The sequence below is a fragment of the Varroa jacobsoni genome, unplaced genomic scaffold (genome assembly GCF_002532875.2).
Source record: "Varroa jacobsoni isolate VJ856 unplaced genomic scaffold, vjacob_1.0 scaffold_1082, whole genome shotgun sequence".
Lineage (NCBI taxonomy): Eukaryota > Metazoa > Arthropoda > Arachnida > Mesostigmata > Varroidae > Varroa > Varroa jacobsoni.
In genome coordinates, this window is record NW_019213984.1 from 58,950 (window position 1) to 77,945 (window position 18,996).

The window sequence follows — 18,996 nt, forward strand, 5'->3', positions numbered from 1 at the left end:
TTTTAGCAGTAGTACATAAACATCTCAAATTGTTGCATGTTATTGTGTCTCTAAATACATGGTTGTATAAAGCGGGATAGCAGGATATTCGTAGTAGGGTTTTATTTAACTAGCTACGTTAGCTACGGGATTCTGACAACAGCTGTGCTTACATGTGTCACAATATCTGTCTATATGACCAGGCAGTGCGACCTATTGATGAACACAGACGCACTTATTTCCATATACATATATACGCGCATTCAGATGACGGAGGACGTGACATAGTGACCAAACACGCATGGAAATAGTACTCAAAATAAACCCACAGTTATGACACTGCGCGTTAGCGCAATCGTTTCTATTATTACGCTTATGTGATAGCTGGGGCACTTAGCTATTGCTTCTTCTCTTCCCTTTTCGTTGCGCAATTGTGACGTTGTCCTGTGCGGCTCACGCTTTATGGTGGCGTGCGCTGCTTTATGGCGGCTAATTCAAATTCAACGTTGTGCTTCTGCTGCCATAGCAGACCTCACTGCTACTAAACATGATTTTGCTGTTTCATGACGTTGTCTGCAACAGCTGCGTTGGCGTTCAAAACCTGAAGGTAAAGCTTGATAATTCTAGGTAATGTGAACACTAAAAGCCAACCGCAGTCTTGTCATGGTATTTACCTTCCTTTTATCGCCTCATCGCGCACCATTAGTAGAAAGTGTCATCGACACAGGAGGTCTGTCATGAACAAGCATCCGCTATAACCATTCCCGTTAGGCCCTTGCTACAGGAACGACATAATTCCAGCACCGCAGTATGGGATAACGTGGCAGCTACAACGACAACGAAAAACAGCGCCCTGAGAGCAGGTCTTGTACCGCGCGAGAAGCAAATCAACGAGCGGAATTTCAATTAACATGGAAACAGGCGGCAGTGGGATATGCGACTAAAAATTGAGGACTCGATGGCAACATGAAGTCAGTAATAGTAGTTATAATGCATATGTGCGTACTTTTGAATCAGGAAGGTCTTCAATAGCGTGTAACTTACATAACCCGCGAATAAAATTGATTACAATGCATATCATTTCGATTAATGCTGCAGATCTCAGATTTGCTTTTATGGTATCTTATAAGTGTTAAGTGCAGTAGTACCGAAACGGCATGGATCTTTTTATCATGATAAACAAGTATAACAATATGGATATATATAAGCCCTTAGAAGGAGAACGTATAGTTATTTTTCAAAAGCTATCTAAATTTACCCAACAAAAGAAAGGAGCCTAAAAAGTCCGCTGTCGAATAAGCTCTAAACAGTAACAGTTCTATGCAACGCAGGTGGCAGGCACTCAAGCAATCAATATTTACTAATCTTACCCGCAAAATCGGTGCGCGACTAAATTAGTTCTTATATATATATATATGAGCACCTGTTCATCTATACATGATCCAATCATCATTTAGATTGTTGACCAAACAGCAAACTGCCCGATTCGGTGGACGACCATGCGAAGACGTGTGTCCGAGTCGCCCTTCTGTGCCTTCCAAACTTGAGCCTAATGCTGGTTGCTATCGTCGTCGCACTGGGGCTACCTCGCCGTAACCGTTGCATCTATCACGATGAACTTCGAAGAAAAGACAAGGATTATCTATCGAGCAGAAAGACCGATGACGATGACGAGGACGGTAAAGAGAGAACAAACGGGTGCTGGCTTTGCAGATTGTTTACGGAGATGTCAGTTTCCGCGAGGATTACCATCGCGCTCTGCCGTCATGACCCGCAAATACACGACCAAACGTGAACGCGTTACGCTCGCCTATTCGAGCAAAGAGCAAACGTCTAGATGGCTCCTACCAGATAGCTGTCGGCACTGAATACTGGTTCATTAGCTATGTGTTGGTACAGTGCATTGCTGTCTCTGTGGAATGCGCAGGCAGCGAAGAAAATTCTGACGGTCCGACAGTGTGAACGTTGTCCTATTTCGTTCTATTCGTTAGCGACGCGAGGACATCTCTACCGCTGGGGGAAAAGCGTTTTCACCCATCATATTTTTTCAAGGAGGAGAAGGACAACCGAAGTTGACAGTTCAACCCAGTCAATATTTGAGGCTTCTCTGGGTGTCACTGTCACGACGAAAAAGAAGTTACCGCCTCAGAAGGTCGATATTCGGGCTGGACGTTTTCCTGCCGTTCTGTCACTTTTTTTTTGACAGCGTGAGCAGACCAATCAACAATATCTACAGTATAATAGCAATAAAGTTATAGTACGTAGAGACAGAAAGCAACGTGTGGTGAAGCATGTATATGATAAATATGATGCAATGTCAAGCGAATTAGTTCCTTACTTTCTGCTGATTATACAGAAGTACCCATGCTGATCGGAAATGCTCAACGTATGTACGGTAAGCTTCGATTCAAAACCGATATGGTATCGACAGCCTTACTGTTCGGGATGTTTTAAAATGGACATAATGCATTCTGTCTCGCTGCGGTGTTCCCCAAAGCTCCTAGAATCCAAAGATCACTTTGTGGCAAAATATAGAGAAATAACAGCGCCAGTTAACTCAACTGGTTCCATAAAAGTTAAGTTAGAAATGAACTATATGATGTTGTGTTAACTTTGCCATGAAGCATTTCACGACTACAAGTTTTCACAGACCCACTCAAGCTGCTAGCGGGACCGACTCGGCTTAATGTAGTATTATTGTTCTCTTTGACATAACTACAGGTATCTTTACATTATGCTGAAGCCTGGGCTAATCGTCAACACCGACTTCCGCTTTGGCTGCGCGGGTTGACAGTGACAACTTCCTTTCATGCGTACGCCCTCTGGCGTCAACCGATATTCGGGTGCGAATTCTACAGCACGCGAATCCTGCAGAACTTTTCACGAAAGAAGGGGACGGCTATAGCTGTCCGTAATGTCGTCATAGCCGTAGACTCGTCGTGTCAACTAAATGATGAACCCGGAGCTTTCGACGAGACAGTCTGATGATATCGTTTGAGCAGCAGACTTAGTTCCGATCGGCACTGGTTTTACGGTCAGCGCGATCGTAGCGCGCCGCAAGCGAGGCCACCGAACGAGGCCATATTCAGTTTAAGTAAAGCCTGTGTGATGAAGGACAAACTTTTGAAGAAAAAAGCGAAAACCATGAGCCGACATTCTTCCAGCTGAAAGGCTGAGATGTTACAAACGCACTCAAGTATGGCATTGCCCTAGCCACTTGGTATTGGTTGCTATCAACTACCGGGTTTTCGTGACCTAGGCATATAGGTTACTGGTGGAAATCAATTTTGGCAAAAGAAGGTACCAGTAGCGGGCCGACAACGAACGGCATGGAAGATCGACGCAAAGGAAAGGCGTTCTGAGAGTCCAGAAAAATGAGCACCTTCGTTGACCATTTTTTTGACCTTCTATTCCGTGACATAAGAGGAAGATCGCGTATGTTGTTAGGCTTCTTTGTTCGCTGCATTCATAAACAGTAGTAGCTCCTTTCTATCTCAGCATATTATTGTATAAAATCTCAGAGACCTAGGAAAGAAAACAAGTCGTTCAGAAGCCTTTATCTGTAGAAGTAAATAACGTTATATCACTCACATTGGCCAATGCAAAAAGCGTCTAGTCCCAATATCTAGTGAGCCACTCATTCTTTATCCTACGTTCTTCATTGGTTCCCAGCCAAAAGTAGGATGGCAAAAAATGGCTAGACAAAGGGAGTCTGCTAGCCACCTTCCGTCTACCACCATTCGAGTCAGGTCCGATATAGTGGAAATGGTCCAATATTCCGAAACGAACGAATGCCGCATGATGTGGGGCGCGGGTTGCCCCGAACTTTCTATTTCCTCTTAATTAGAATTCCTAATTATTTTTTGGCCCAATCTTTTCTAGTCATTTGCAGGATTTCCCTTTGGTCTTTACAATTCTTGCTTCCCGTTTCTCTTTTATCAGTTTTACTGTACGTCGCAGAAAATATGCCCGATTTTCTATCCTTAATTTTTGCTCTCTCCCTCGATAACCGTTGGCTGCTTATCATCTTCGCGTGCCCGTTTTATACCTTTATGGTGACTTCCTCTAACATAAGGCACCTCAAAGCGTACCCGTAATTCCAGCGTTTTCTTTGGCGGCAGCACTAGCAGAAGATGCAGCCGGACAATCAGCAGTGGGTGTCCTGCCTTACGGGCCATTGGTAAAGGTAGTTTTGTCGCTCTACTTGCAGCCATCAGTTTGCTGGTCGCTCGGTAACTTTGGGTCTTTACGTGCAAGCAGATGCTTGAAATAGGTCCAAGTCACTCTAGTCTTTTTGATTTCGACATTCTTTATACTTTGTGCTCTTAATTCGTCATTTTCTTCAGCGGTTCACTCTACTTTCGGTGAGGCTTTGCGAGCGACTGTCGAAACGCCAGCTACGGAGGCTCATCAGACCTTCCGCGTAACCGCTGTCGACCCCTTCTATGCTTCCTCGTATTTCCTCTATCGGCTTCTTTGATCCCTTTTTCTTTCTTTCTTTCTTTCTTTCTGCACTCTTTTTTGACACATTTTCTTTTTAGCTTTTGCACTTTGCCCCACTGATAGACTGCCTCCCTGCGTTTGCCCCCCTCAATGTTTTCTTGGTAGTTCGATATGTTTCATCATCAGCATCAGGCATCATTCAAGTTCGATCGACAAGAGACAAACTTTTCTCATCAGAACAAATCTGTTCAGCGCAAAAATGAGCTTCAACTCGTTGCCGTTAGCCTTCCAAAAGCATTCCACGATCTCTTTTTACTACGCTTGCGAGTTTCGTCGACCGCTCCGTACTTTCCCATCACCTTAGCGCCTCTCATTATTTAGCTGCGCTTGTGGTCTGTGTGGCTAGAGCCATCCAAGAAACGGCACGCATGGCTTCTAAGCGTTGCAGCTGTCTTCAGTACGTTACTATATCGCTACTTCCGGAAAGCTGGTCAGCCTTCACCAACTCGGCCTATCGTATCCGATCGCCATCGAATCTTCGTCTTCTTTCGCACTGGCTTCAACTGTTCGCGGCTCACGTCATTTCTTCTTTTTTCTATGGTATCCCGCTCGACTATTATCGTAGTCCTATCGTTCTACTACTATCGCTGCCACTGCCAGCGGTCCCTCTGACTTCGTCATCAATCTATCATCTGTGAAATATCGGCTAGCTCCTCACATAGGGAAAGGAGTCGTACCGTGCTGCGGTACAGCACGATACCTTCCAACAGTGTCATTGTTAGCCTGGGCACTCGTATCGACAGGGACTGTGTAAGCATACGTCGGGAAAGGCACGTAACTTCCTTTGAGTGTTGCCGGCGTTGTTATAAGGCACTGACCCTTGCTGATCCTCCACTTCAGCAACGACGACACGAAATACGTGCTGATCTTCTCTATAGCAAGTACTAAATGACGGATAAACGAAGTGCTAAACGGCAGACGAGGTTATTTTCTTTTAAAGAAATATTATTCGGAGACGCTGTATTAACAGCCAACGTCCAGAAAGTGGACGACTAATAACGAGATTGTCATCGATGTATTATTGCAGGTTTGGTTGGATTCTGAGGATATTTCGTGGAAAACAAAATAATGTAGAGTGACAAAAGCAGACACGAATCAATCTGATTGTTCAGTAAAGTTAAACAAGATTTATTTTGGGTAAACATTGTACATAAACAGATAATGAATATAATTTTAATATTGTTTATTATTACAATATGTATGACATAATTCGCAGTTTTATTTTTTTATATTTATAATTTTGAAGACGGCTTTCCTTATACGTTAATATTGTAAAGACCCCTTACGATCATTTATAATATGCACACTTCTTATAAGAGGAGAGGATATAGATACGGATGTGCGTTTGGTTGTTTATAGGTGAAGTACCTTCGTGTATCCTCTTGGTAAATAAGAGGATACAGGAAGGCACCCGTTGAACAGTCCTTTTAGAAAAAATCCAGCTGCCCATAGTAACTATGCGGGAAAAACCACATGATCATTTAATGGTTCAAGAATCAAATGAAAAAACTGCCCAAAAAAATCACATTTTTTGCTCACTAAGATCACTGCTATACTCCGTTTCTTTTTTTTTTCTCCATTCACTCATATATAATATTAACAGCAAACGGAATGAACGAAGAAAGAAACTCTGGATATATAAGCAACTGGCTATTTTCTCACTTTACATCTCTTGCTAGTGCTAGCACCGCTGCTTTTCTCTTAAAAACAAAAAAAGCGCTGAACTACTAGTAAGTCTCCCCCTTATATGCCTTCCGGCCGATGCCCACGGGGCAAAACCAAGCTACCCTTGCGCTGGCCCTCGTCGTCTATTCAGCGATGGTGAACTATTTTTGCTTCACTGATCTCCTTTACTGTGGCAGCGGTTGCCGTACTGCTGCTATAGTACTACCACTGATGCGGCCGTTGTTGCTTCGCCCAATTTCATACTCACTTGTCGCTGATTTTTAGATCATTATTGAATTTTAAGGGCGGCAGTAAGTGGCCGCTACGGAGGCTGCGCGATCTCATTCAGTGCTCCTGTGGCGGAATTGCCAACAAAAAAAGGGCGCCTTTAGCGCTGCTGGTGATGAACACTACCTGTTTAATAAATGGCCAGACGAACACGGGTTTAGTTGGGCTCCGTTACTGCAGCTGAACCTATCAACTGCTGCTGACCCAACAGTATTCAGCTAGATAGGCATCTCTGCTGTTTTTGCTCCCGGATACCTTGTAAAAAGAGGTAATTTTTTTTACTCTTCGTTGCTTTTTTCATGTTCAGTTTAATCAAAAAGAATCATGCCAATAACACCAGCATCAGCGGTGCCGGTACGATTAGAAATTCACAAAGCGGATGTCCGGTTTGACCTATACAGTAATCTCAGCTAATAAACATTGATGTGAGCTGAGCCTTGTCTGGTCCTAAGCTTTAGGTTTTGTATTGAAAAGAAACGATTTTGCTTTCCGTGAAACTATAGGTCTTTTTTTTTTTTAGAACAGTGCTGATACTACAACAAACTATTAAACACAAACGGGAAAGGTAACGTTTAACACATATAGCTTCATATATGTTAGTTTCTGTCTTCACATATATATATAGAAATTCGTGCTTTGTCAGTTGTGGGCGCTAACGGTTCAGCAATAGAATAAACACTATTTAGAGATGAAAATAACTTCTTAACTAGGCCCGGTGAAGATAACAAAATGAAGAGCTAACCAAGTTGTACAACGCTGATTTATGTCGACTGCATACTGAATACTTCCGTTGCGCTCTTATATAAAAATATGAACATTTTGTGGTTTACGCTAATGCTGAAGGGAAGCTAGTGAGTCTCGGAGCAAGTTACTAGCTAGCTCAAGCAATAATAAGGCGATAAGCAACGGAAATTACGAAACGATTTGTTTTTAATCGATGCGTCTAGATTTGTCAGTATAAAAATTTGAAGATGTTGCTGAAAGCACAGACAGTACCGAAGAAGAAACACCTTTACCACGGACAGCTACCTTCGGCATGGAACCGCTGACGTCATTGCTGGCTGCTTCACATAATCACAAGATCTGAATTAACTTTTTTTAGGGTTATTAGAAGATTTGGAACAATTCTTCATGGAAGATTGTTACCGCATATATATTCGATCTTTTTAGGAACTGGTTAATGCTGTTTCCAAGGTAAGTTACGTTTGAGCGCCTGTAAAGGGTCAAATGAGGAGCTATTCAAAATTGTTTCGCTCAGGGCTTTAGATATTTTTGGAGATCTAACACGTCTAGAGGAGTTTTAGACGCCGCACGTAGTCAAATCAATGTATTTCGTGAATTAATTCATTCGAAATAAGATTCCGGAGCTGTTGCATCTGGCGCATAAAGGTAGATAGTTTTACAATTGGGTAGGGTGATAGACATCGATGCAGGCTTCTACATAAAATTATACGCAACAGGAATAGACCGACCCTGCAAACGAATTAGGAAGTTATCATCTAAAACACTGAAACAGGTCCAAATCCCGCTGTTTGTTAGAACGCTGATGCTGCTTGTGCCTATGTCGACTACAACAGCCATGTTCCGATTATCGCTAATTGCATCCCTGTTTTTTACCTCCCTTTCTATTCCACGCATCGCTGGTAACTTCAAAAATGTTTAAAGCTAAGTAATCTATGAGTTAACTAGTTAGCGAAACTGTTTAAGCGATGGAAAAGTGACCAAACGAGGCTCAAACTCCTATGTTACACCATAGAACAAACATGGGAGACGGTATATGTGTTACAGCATTATTATAATAGTGTTCATTTTAGCCGGCTGATGTCAGGTGGCATTGAACCAAATCGAAGTTAACAAGACTGCCCTGGAACATAACTAGACCAGCGTAAAGGCAAACGTCGAGGGAAAATTTTCTTTCGATGCTTTCCTCGAAAACTGCAGATACCGACGTTGTTTTTTGACAGTGATCCGTCTGCGCTCTCATAAAAGGCGGCAACGGCATTACCATTGTAGGCCGTCCCTTGAGCGGCGGTGAGCACTTTTTACGGACAAATGCCATTGCTTGAAATGGGAGCGATTGATGCCAATGTCGGATTCGGGTCGACGACGCGCCACGAAGGCGCGTGCTCGATTTGCGTCAAATTTATGCAGTAATGCCAACCCGAAAATGCGATTGTGTTTTTTTCAGCGCACACTGGAAAAAGCTGTAGCTATTCGCGGCACGTTTCTATACCGCTACCTGCTATTCATATACTTAATTAAACTTATCGTGCAGTGCTAGCTAATCAAAAGGAGCTGACGTAAACATAACTCTTCTGTGTGAAAACCTTCGCAGTAGCGCTCAATATCACAATAAAGATGAAAGGCTTCAGACCACAATTTTTTCAACAGGTTAGCGCCCAATGCGTTACGTAAAGTAAGCTCAAGCATTAAAATATCTATCTGGTACTGGGAGACTCTCATCTACTGGACCCTAGACCTTGTTTCCTTAGGCCTTTCGAGCAAAAGGTGGTGATGCGGTGAGACCTTTTCTAGTTGTACTAATCGGTAGGGCAAAGCACATGAAAAACACTGTGAGAAAATGCACGTTTCAGCAAATTTTGAAAATTATCTGGTCCAAATCATTTGGTATAAACCGTTTCCTCCCACTTGTAAATCACTCGTTGCAACGCAATGAGCAAAAAAAACTAGTCGCAAATAGCTTTAACTGAGGACCATTCTATCTACGGCTCGAGAGGGCCAACGAATCGGTCGTTGTGACAACAATTCTGTCCTACTATTTTACGCATATAGATAATATTACGTTCTATTTAAATGTCCAGGTGAGACATTCATACTATGTTATGTTATGAAGACTTCCCTTCAAGTAAATCTTTGTATGGACGTAAGTAAAAAAAAGCCAGCTGCCTGTCCCGTTCGAAGCCCATGGATGATAAACTTAACGATGCTCGTATTGTACAAATGAATCGCATCTAATAACCTGCTATGCTTTTGTATGGCGCATCGTTAGAAAGCTTGAATAGATAATAAATACATATAGGATTAGACGCATCAAGTCTAAATGAGGTAATTCCAAGGCAGTCTACGACGATACTAACTTTTGCCAGGGACGAGAGGTAAGCGTCATGGTTGTTAATAGTCTCTGCGTTGATCTGGATGACGCACTTCGTTTTGCCTTTAGGCAACGATTTTGTTTCGAAATCGCTTGTCCTACTTGTTTTTTTATTGCGTAAGAAAAACTAAATTTTGCGTCATTTGAATTGAAAATAATCAAAAGAATACAACCTGTTCTCGGGCATACGTCTCCGCTGCTTAGCAAATTTAGGTTGGACATTTGACAATCACATCCGGGTTGGTAATACGGCACAATATATTGTAAACTATGTTTAAATTTACCTATCCTAAATATGGTGCACCGCGAAGAAAGCTTCTATTCAAAACCTAAGATGACTAGTCATCTTTAAGACATTCTCTTTTCAGTCCGCAAATAACCCACGACAAACGATGCTAATAGGCGTAAACTCATTGAAGTGTCACTTATACGAAGAAAAACGTCACCTAAGAGAAGTTCCGACGGAGCTAGACTCTGAGCTGATATCAGGCCAACAGTCTTAAAAATGCAGAGGCTCAAAAGGACCTAAAGGTTTAATGATCTGCAAAAGGGTGCAAAAACGCTACCCGTTAGAGCTTATATGGACGACCTCTGTGTTTCGAGTTTTACGGCCGCTAGAAATTCCACCAAACGGAGTCTGTCTATGTCCGTGTCCGGACCTAAACCTCTATGGACGAGTTAATTAGAAATTGCTATTTCTCCCTTTGAAACATTCGTTCATGTCTGTATCAATAACTCCGGTGAACGAAAAGTGATTTTTTTAATTACTTCGTCACATCTTTGAGCCCCTAAATCGAAACTATTGAAGATTTTCCTATATGCCTGTTGAACAGCTTCTTCACTTTCTTAAAAAATAGACGTTTTTAATTTACAGATCGTATTTAAATTGGTCTTGATTTCAAAACGGCGTAGACATCGCTCCAGCATTAAACGATGTGGGTAAAAAAAATATATTCATGTGCCCACAGCACATCTTAGGTTTTACCCATTTCGATCACTGTACCATTTCCTTCAGGTACTATTGTATATTGTGGTTTGTAATACCTAAGCGGGGTCTAAAGGTTGATCTTACAGCTCTATAAAGCAGAAATATTAATACATAGTTCTTAGGAGAGGCATGTAACATTTCTCATGTAATTGTTACATAATCAAGATGAACTTAGCACTGTTTATTAAAGGGGATTTTCGGTGCAGTAAGATGCAATAAACAACCTTACGAATACCTGTCTTGTTATTTCGTGCATTCCTATAGATAAGCAGGCCATCTCCTGCGACATTTAGTGAACTTTTTTTCATTTGAGCACTCAGATAACATCCCTACAGGATTGTTTGTGAGTAAAAGCATGCGTTAAGTTGTTATTAAACTTCTAGTTTGCAACCCCGAAAGAGGGTAAAAACAGCTAATTATGAACTTATTTTTGCGATACACGAAATTTGACTATTACAGCTCATCAACTGACAGGTTGGTACAGTCAAAAGTATATCAACTTACAACAAGGTACAAGCAATATCATAAACTTACTTTTTTTACAATAACTTACCATTATTGTGAGCGCGGGTCGCAGAATTTTGCAAGACGCATCCTCAATACGTTGCTATTGATTAAATTTAATAGGTACACACTGTTATCACTTTAAAATCACTTTAAACTTGTAAGTAATTTTAAGATTGTGTCGTCAGGTCACTTCAAAAGTTATCTTCTTCGCGTAGAATTGGATGAAGAAATTTTCTAGTTTCTAGAAGCTTCAGTTGTTCGGTGAAAACAGTCAATTTCAGCGAAGGCTATAGAAAGGATCGAAGCTCTATAAATCGAAGTGTTTTTTCATGCTCTAGTTATACCAAAGGCTGTTTTCTCGTATATTTAGGTTAACAGTTGATTTCTATTTAGGCGAGCGGGTTTCCTTAATAAATAATTACGGCCTAAGCAGACCTTGTAGCGTATGTGTGTGACAGAAGCGTTAGCCTTATGGAACAGTTAGAGATCTCCTACTCTAGAGATAAATTTCTTCGAATAACATCAACATCTTCGGGGGAAGAATCGACTTGGGTTAAAGAAAAACTTTCCATTTCACTATTGATTCCTTATTTTGCTTCCACCAGAGTTCCTGAGTAAATGGCCTGGCGTGTATTAGTAAATTTAGGTTAAAAAAAGCCGGAATTTTAACCCCAGCTACACTATTGGTATATTTCTTGGTGCAAAACAATGATCTTACGAAATCCAAGAAACAATTGGCTCAAGGATTGGTCTCACACTCGCATATGGCCCTGGATTCGTTATATCTGCATACAAGCTTATGAACAAATTCTGCTTCGGCAAAAACTGTTCTTCTGGATTCATATGTAGCCAGTGTGAACAGCCGCCTAGTATCGTACCCGCGGTAATCACATTAGGGCCGATCGGTCAGTCATACTGCAGTTGTTCCGTGAGCCCGCCACCTGTATAACAATCCTACGAAAACTTTCAACGGTGTTACCATCAGCCTGCTTGACTTCTGTCCAGTAACTCATCAGTACGTGTATAGCCAGCACTCAGAACACAGTCACTTATGGTCAACGTGTCACAAGCCCGAATCGAGATTTTAGCTGGAATTAACAGTCATACGTACGTTGTTTCCACCAAATACGCGCTCTGACGCACCAAACCACTGTAAAACCGACTACCATCGAGAGGGGTACCTTGTACAGCTGCACTGAGCCATTCTTATGTTCCGCTGTAAAACTATGACTTCGACGCTCTGCATTAAGCGTCGCGAACAGCGGCACGAAACCCGCTATTTGCTGGCAAAATCCACTGCCGCCGTTGCTATTGCTGATGGTACTGCGGTTCTCACCGCAGTGGTTGTCGCCAATGAACGAGCTGCCTGCCGCCAGACGATTGCTGCGAGAGGCCAAAAAGTAGCAGAGACACTTAGTAGGGGGAAGCGGCTGCAGCGTCTTCACCGTTACAACGATGCTGGATGGGTCTGTAGGACGCGATGAAATGCTTAGATGGTTCAACAAGCCGATGCAAGTCAAAACACTAATGCTCTGATAGAGGCTAGCCCGAGGCGCGGGGCCGCGCGCGTCCTGGAGAAGATCAGTAGAGGGGCAAACCGTCACTGGTACAACCTTAGTTTCTATTAGCCAAGGGCGGCGGTGGCATTGGCAGTAGTCGCAGACCGGCAGAAAATGCCAGCATAGGCATCCATCCACGCACAGTTATTACAGGTAATGCGAACAACAGTTAGTCGGGTGCGGCAGTAGCAGCATAAGAGGAAGACTACGAGCAACAGGCCTTATGCGAAACGGAAACTGAGACACGAGAAGGGGAGAGCAGCAGCTGGCAAGCATAGATGGTGAATATTAGCTAGGATTGCTGCGGTGAGGACGTCGACCGATGCGTAGGGACCCAGCAGTGTTAATTCAGCTGGCTGGCGGTAGAAAAGTTGTTGTTGATAGGAGATGCCGGAAAATGACACTGAAGGTTATGCAAAGGAAAACCTGGATAGATGGAGACGAAGACTGCACGTGATGCTTTTGGCTAGACAAGTACCATCGGGGCAGTTATCGGGTGAAGCCTGAAATGTGCCTAGTGTGTGTGGCATATAAAATTAAAGAAGGTAGAATGCCGTGGGGGAAAAATAAGATACATTTTGTGGGCGTAGGCTAGATAGAGTTCATGATAGATATACTGAATGATTTTTCAAAGCCTTGTTATAGGTACGTATCTACAGAAAGGAAGCACGTGTCTTTGATGATGCTGGAGAAGGCAAAGAGATATATAAAACGAAACTGATTCTTATCCCGGCCAGAATATAGGGCTCTAATTTATGTTTGATGAAACCGGGTGTTTGTTAGTCGCATAAAATAGAAATTATAGGAATGATAGCTAAACGGTATAGTAGTGGCCTTTGCAAAAAGAAAACTGGTTATTTAAAAATGTGAGTTCGTAAAACAAACTAGTATAATAACGAAACCCTAGATAACTGACCTTATTGCGTTTGACCGGTGCATGGTTTCATCGTCTACAAAATATTACATTGGACTTCTTACCCAGCAAGTTCTTAAACTTGGAGGTATTGCGTCCTGTTCTAGATCCGTATAGTTCCTGTTGTACATATAGAAATTTGGCCTGTGTTTTAATTTCTTTAACCAATCTCCGTTGAATAAGAATTAGATGTTGAAAAGTTTACCAGTTCAAAGCGACGACTCCGGGAAAAACGATCGCCCTGTTCAACCTAGACTGACCTCTGACTTAAGCAGCATCAGAATACAAAGCAGCCCAAAAAAGCTGTGTTCCGAAGGCGGACAATAAGTAGCCTTTATTATAGCCACCAGATGTCAGTTAATATCTTGGTACGTTATCGACTAACATTTGGCGTAGTAGACTGCACACGACAGTTCCAGCGCACCACATTTTCCAGATGAAGCCCCAAAAGGTGCGATCTGCTTCCATTTTCGCGTATGCACAATATTTTAGGTAACCGTAAAGTTACCGAACAAAAGTTTAAAAAAAAAAACCTTAACAACATTTCCCGTTTTGAAGGTGGTTACCATAAGCATCATGATAGCCGAAGGCCGCTTAATATTGAGCTGCATATGGTTATTGTTTCACCTGAAAAGCAAGAACGTTAGCAATTCTTCTTGCAATCTAATCGAATTTACGAAATAACAAATCTTAGCATCATGATTTCAGTACAACTAATAAAACCTCTGTTATATTTAGTACGAGCAAGCCTATTTACAACGATTCGGCGGATCTTCTTTCTCGTTAGCTACCTGGGCAGGTATGATTGTTTGGAGTAGACTCCAGAAAGATCAATGGCCGGCCACAAGTCCTGCTTGTTTTCTACAATCAGTAGAAAACGTTCACTCGCCCTCGTAGTTACGCGTAGTAGAACTAATTTTTTTAACAGCAGATGTGTGTTGTTTCGGATCAGATCTGCAGATGGAGATGGTACTGCCCGACAGCACATAGCAGCATCGAGAGGTCCGAAAAAGGATCCTTCTATTTCTATTGATACGACGTCTCCTAAGGCGATCCAACAGGCTTGGCCCCCAAAGGAGTTTCCCTTGCATCCGGCAGTCTAATGCACTTCACATATATAAACGCACTTGCAGATACAAAGACGCATACCTACACTCCTTAATCAGAGTCGATACGATGTGTTTCTACCAATGCACACTTCTTCTACGAGGATCCAAAACAAACGGAAGGAAACAAACAGAGCGATTGGGTCACTCAAAAAAGTGGGGCGGATTCTCGTGAACTCTAGCTGCTTTAAGCTAGCGAGTGTGGGACTTTAGCTAGATAGAAAGCCCTAGTAGAACCAGGGTCTTGGAGAGATACAAGGCATTCCCAGTGGAACGTGCGGTGTTAACTCCTGTCCCGGGCAACACCTTAAACCGTAGTGGAGGCCATAAAGTATAAACTGGGAAAAACTATTTCGAGTATCTTGCCCAAGTTTAAATAATAGAAATAGCTTAAAACCACTAGAGACTGAAACAGTTATTGAAGAGGTATTTCTCTTGGATGGAGAACGGGCTCCCCATTTTAATGCTGTGACCTGCCCACGGTAATGGTAGCCGCAATAGCTTCTGTAAGTGATCATCTTTAGGTAGTAGGAAAAATAGCGCGTGCAATAACGGTTCTGTTGTTACTGGGTTTAGCTGCTTTATGAAACGTTACGTTTGTATGTCGATATGTGCATCCCTAGTTCCCTAGAGGTCGGTAAGCAATGTTAGGCAATGAATTAACAAACAATCTATATGTATAATACTTTTACTTACGTTTTCGCTGTGTGATCGATACGTCCATTCATGTTCTTTAATTTAGGTTAATATTTTGATCTCGACCCCTAGCAAAACCAAAAGAAGTAGAGATTCAAAAAAAAAACCCTGCAAATCAAACATATCAATGATTTGAATGCTAAATTTATACGAAATTAAAACAGTTGTTTCTGTATAAATTGAACGATAACTGAGCGATTTCGATGCGATTTGACAGAATATGGCCTGTACCTTTGGTTTCCTGTGAAGTTTTCGAAAGCTCTATCGGCCCCTGAATATGTCAATTCGATACATCAGCTCTGCTCCAGCGATTTATCCATTTGCCATTCCAGTATTTGTCCACTGAATGACTCACCTTCATGATTTTACGTAAAGTCAAAAAATTTATTTCTAAAATATCATAGCGTCCATGTTACTTTATTATTTTCTCTCCCATAGTGAAGACTTTCTAAGAAAAAAAATGATCATTGAGCCAATTCCATCACAGTTTCCCTCATTGCATTAGCTAAATTCGTTTAATTTGACGAAGAGTGAAACGGGCTTCGAATCAGTCACTCGCGGCAGTCATTGCGGCTGATTTTACGCCGGGTAGGGTTTATTCAATAAAGAGGTAACGCTGACCTGCGGGACAGCGGGAGAGACAATTCATTTATTCGACCTCAAGAACGGGCAATGTTAAAGCTAGCTTGAACCCTGTACCAAACACCGGTCTGCCGAGGGCTGATAAGTCAGGTCGGGCTAGAACATTTTATGAACTGTCATACGTTAGAGAGTCAAGGCCGCGCGAACGTCAGGCCATGATCTCGTTTGCAGCAATGAGGCTAGTAGGTAAGATACTAACTGTCGGTGTGCGGAATTTAAGAAGGTTTCCAGCACCAATTTCACGAGATCCAATCTAGCGTGACTTTGATGAAACGATTAGCTGAGGTACAAGAAAGGCTAGCGAGGGGGCCAGGGGAATAATATGAAGTGGCCTTCAAGATGGCGTAAGGTAGATTTGCTGGAGGTAAAGGGATTGGCAGTCAAAATGTGACGAAACTGATTTTGTTTGGCTTAATTTTTCTGTTAGTTAGCAGCGCATCTCGAATATGTGCCGATGTGTACGTCAGAGTTAACTGTTTCGAATTTTATTTTCGAAATTGTGCTAGCCATAGTAGTGCATCATTTCCACGTGCAACAAACAGGCATGTCGATAAAGACTTTACCTTGGACTTGGAGTTCAGAAGGCGGATGCCGTCGCCGCTTAGACGAACAAGGCAAGGTTCAAAAGTGATATGGGTACCAAGAATAGATTATTGGGCTTGATACCCTGTAAAAAGTATTCTGGCCAATTACTACGTAACAAGTAAGCTGAAAATCAATGAATATATGCGGTTCCCGTTTCATCCGTAGTTATTTGCGGTATCATTCCGCCAGAAAAGAGATTTTTCAGTCACATTTGACCAGTGACTTATACATGTATACTTCGTTTATTCATGCAGCTAAACTATTACGATCTTGGCCGAAAACGAACGAACGTGGCCTATTTCGTAGATTCGCGGAAGTAACGCGTCTGGTTGCCGGCCAAATCAACGTCTTGTTTTCTTATTTCGAGGCAAATGCGTATTGCTCGACGCACGAACATTCGCCTGATTACCAGCACATATATATGTACAACCGATAACCATAGTTACTTACAATTTGCGACGGTATAAATGCGCAGAAGTTATTTACCGAGCCGGCAAACACGTTAGCAAACGTACTGGTAAATACACTAACATATCCTTAAAGAGATTCGCAATTTAAGTTATTCTTTGATGCCGTTGATAGGTAAGTTAGTTGGTGCAATAGCGAGCAACATGTGAAGTAGTCAGGAGAAGTGCTGCATATGAAGATCCCGACGGGTATCAAAGTAACACTACTGACAATAAATGCTGCATGCCTATACATTAGTATTACATTGTTACCATTTTAAAAACGTCAGTTGCCATCGATTGAGTTGTTCGACATTGTTTCCTTTAACGAGTAACCTCTACCTAACAGCGGACGTAGGTCCGGTCAGGTTCCTCAGTGCTCCAGCCTGATCGGTCAGCAGGTCTTTTTTACCCAGCCAGCGAGAATACGATCGATGAGGCATTAAAATTCGGAGCATTCATCTTAGAACGATCGGCGCTGAAGGATGCCACCGGCTTCAACTCGTTTAGTAGGTATGACCAGTTTACAACTCCGCTATACGTTCACGGTCAAAACAATCGTAAGTCTGTATTGATTACGGCAGCAACCGATATTATGATCCTGTGGAAAAAAATACGTAAGTAGTTGAGGCAGGGCGATAGAAGCACAAACGGAAGATGGTTGTAGGGTTCTTCGTATTAACGATCTATCAGGTATGGATGGCCTGAAGGAGACAGGGTTCTCGACGTGTCACGGGAACGTATCTCTTAGAACAATGTCGAGAACGTTACAGGACAGAAGCTGTCATACATTATCTGCTCATGCTTAGCCGGTCATTTTGTCAGAAATGGTTACGCAAGCTCTGATGCTATTTGAGACATAGTAATACGTCAAATCGACAGTCGTCTCACTAGTGAACCTACATGGATACTACCGTGTTAGTAATAGCAGTTAATGCTGCCGAACCCGTTTTTGAATGTATCTTACCTAACAAAGATACCTATTACCTTACCTATACTTATTATTAAGATAACTAAGTTGATTGCGGACATACTCTGCAAACATAGTACGTATGGGTTGGACACATGGTAAATAGACGCCTAGAAAACTCTAGACACCCTCTACAAATGTATAGATAAAATAAAAGATGTCTTTTATTAAGATAGTAGTCTTAATAATAGACGTTTCGACTTAAAATAGTATGGACAGTATTATACTGTATGGTAGCTGTGCATTCACGCTACTCTGTATAATTGTTTCTGGATTCGAACTTGAACGCACATCAACGCCTATGCATGCATATAGACGTGCCCATATACCTTACTTAGCTATTCCATTTGTTGTTAAATTTACTATCCAACGATATTCACTTAGAAACAAAATGTGGAACATACAGAAGCTAGGTAGGTACATATCTGCTACGCACGACTAACGTGCGATGATCTGTTAACGTAACAATTGAAAAGTGTGTTATCTCCGTGTTTGTCAGCTCGGACGAGCTCGCTTATGTTTTCTATTCTACGATGCAGGCCCTGTCTGTCTTCTAAAATCGAGCCCCCAGAACATCCAGGAACGACCTAATGTCTCTCCGTGTATCGTTTCATTATAGCTATTTCCAGGCAACGCCATAGTTTCTACACTTCAGTTGCAAAATTCGTTTACAATCTGTTCTAAGACCACGCTTCTCCATAGTTGCAACTTTTGCGTGACACTGTACCTAGAAGTCACGCATCCACCAGACAAGCGTTCCTCGCTACACGACAAATTTTTCTTTATGTTTCAAGTTTTACGTCCGGCATCACCGTTACGGATTTCGTCAGACGGCTGGCTCCCAACACAAACCTACCTGAGGACGTAAAACATTGCGGACTGATACACTCCTTGTCGTATTTCCTTATTATCAGTAAGATTCGTGCATATAATTCATAGCTTTGGCGCGACACTACCCTCTTATGGAGGCACGTTGCGCAGGAAAAATTCTACGTTAAATTCCAAGTTAACTTTGGTACCTTTGATCAGCTCTTCGA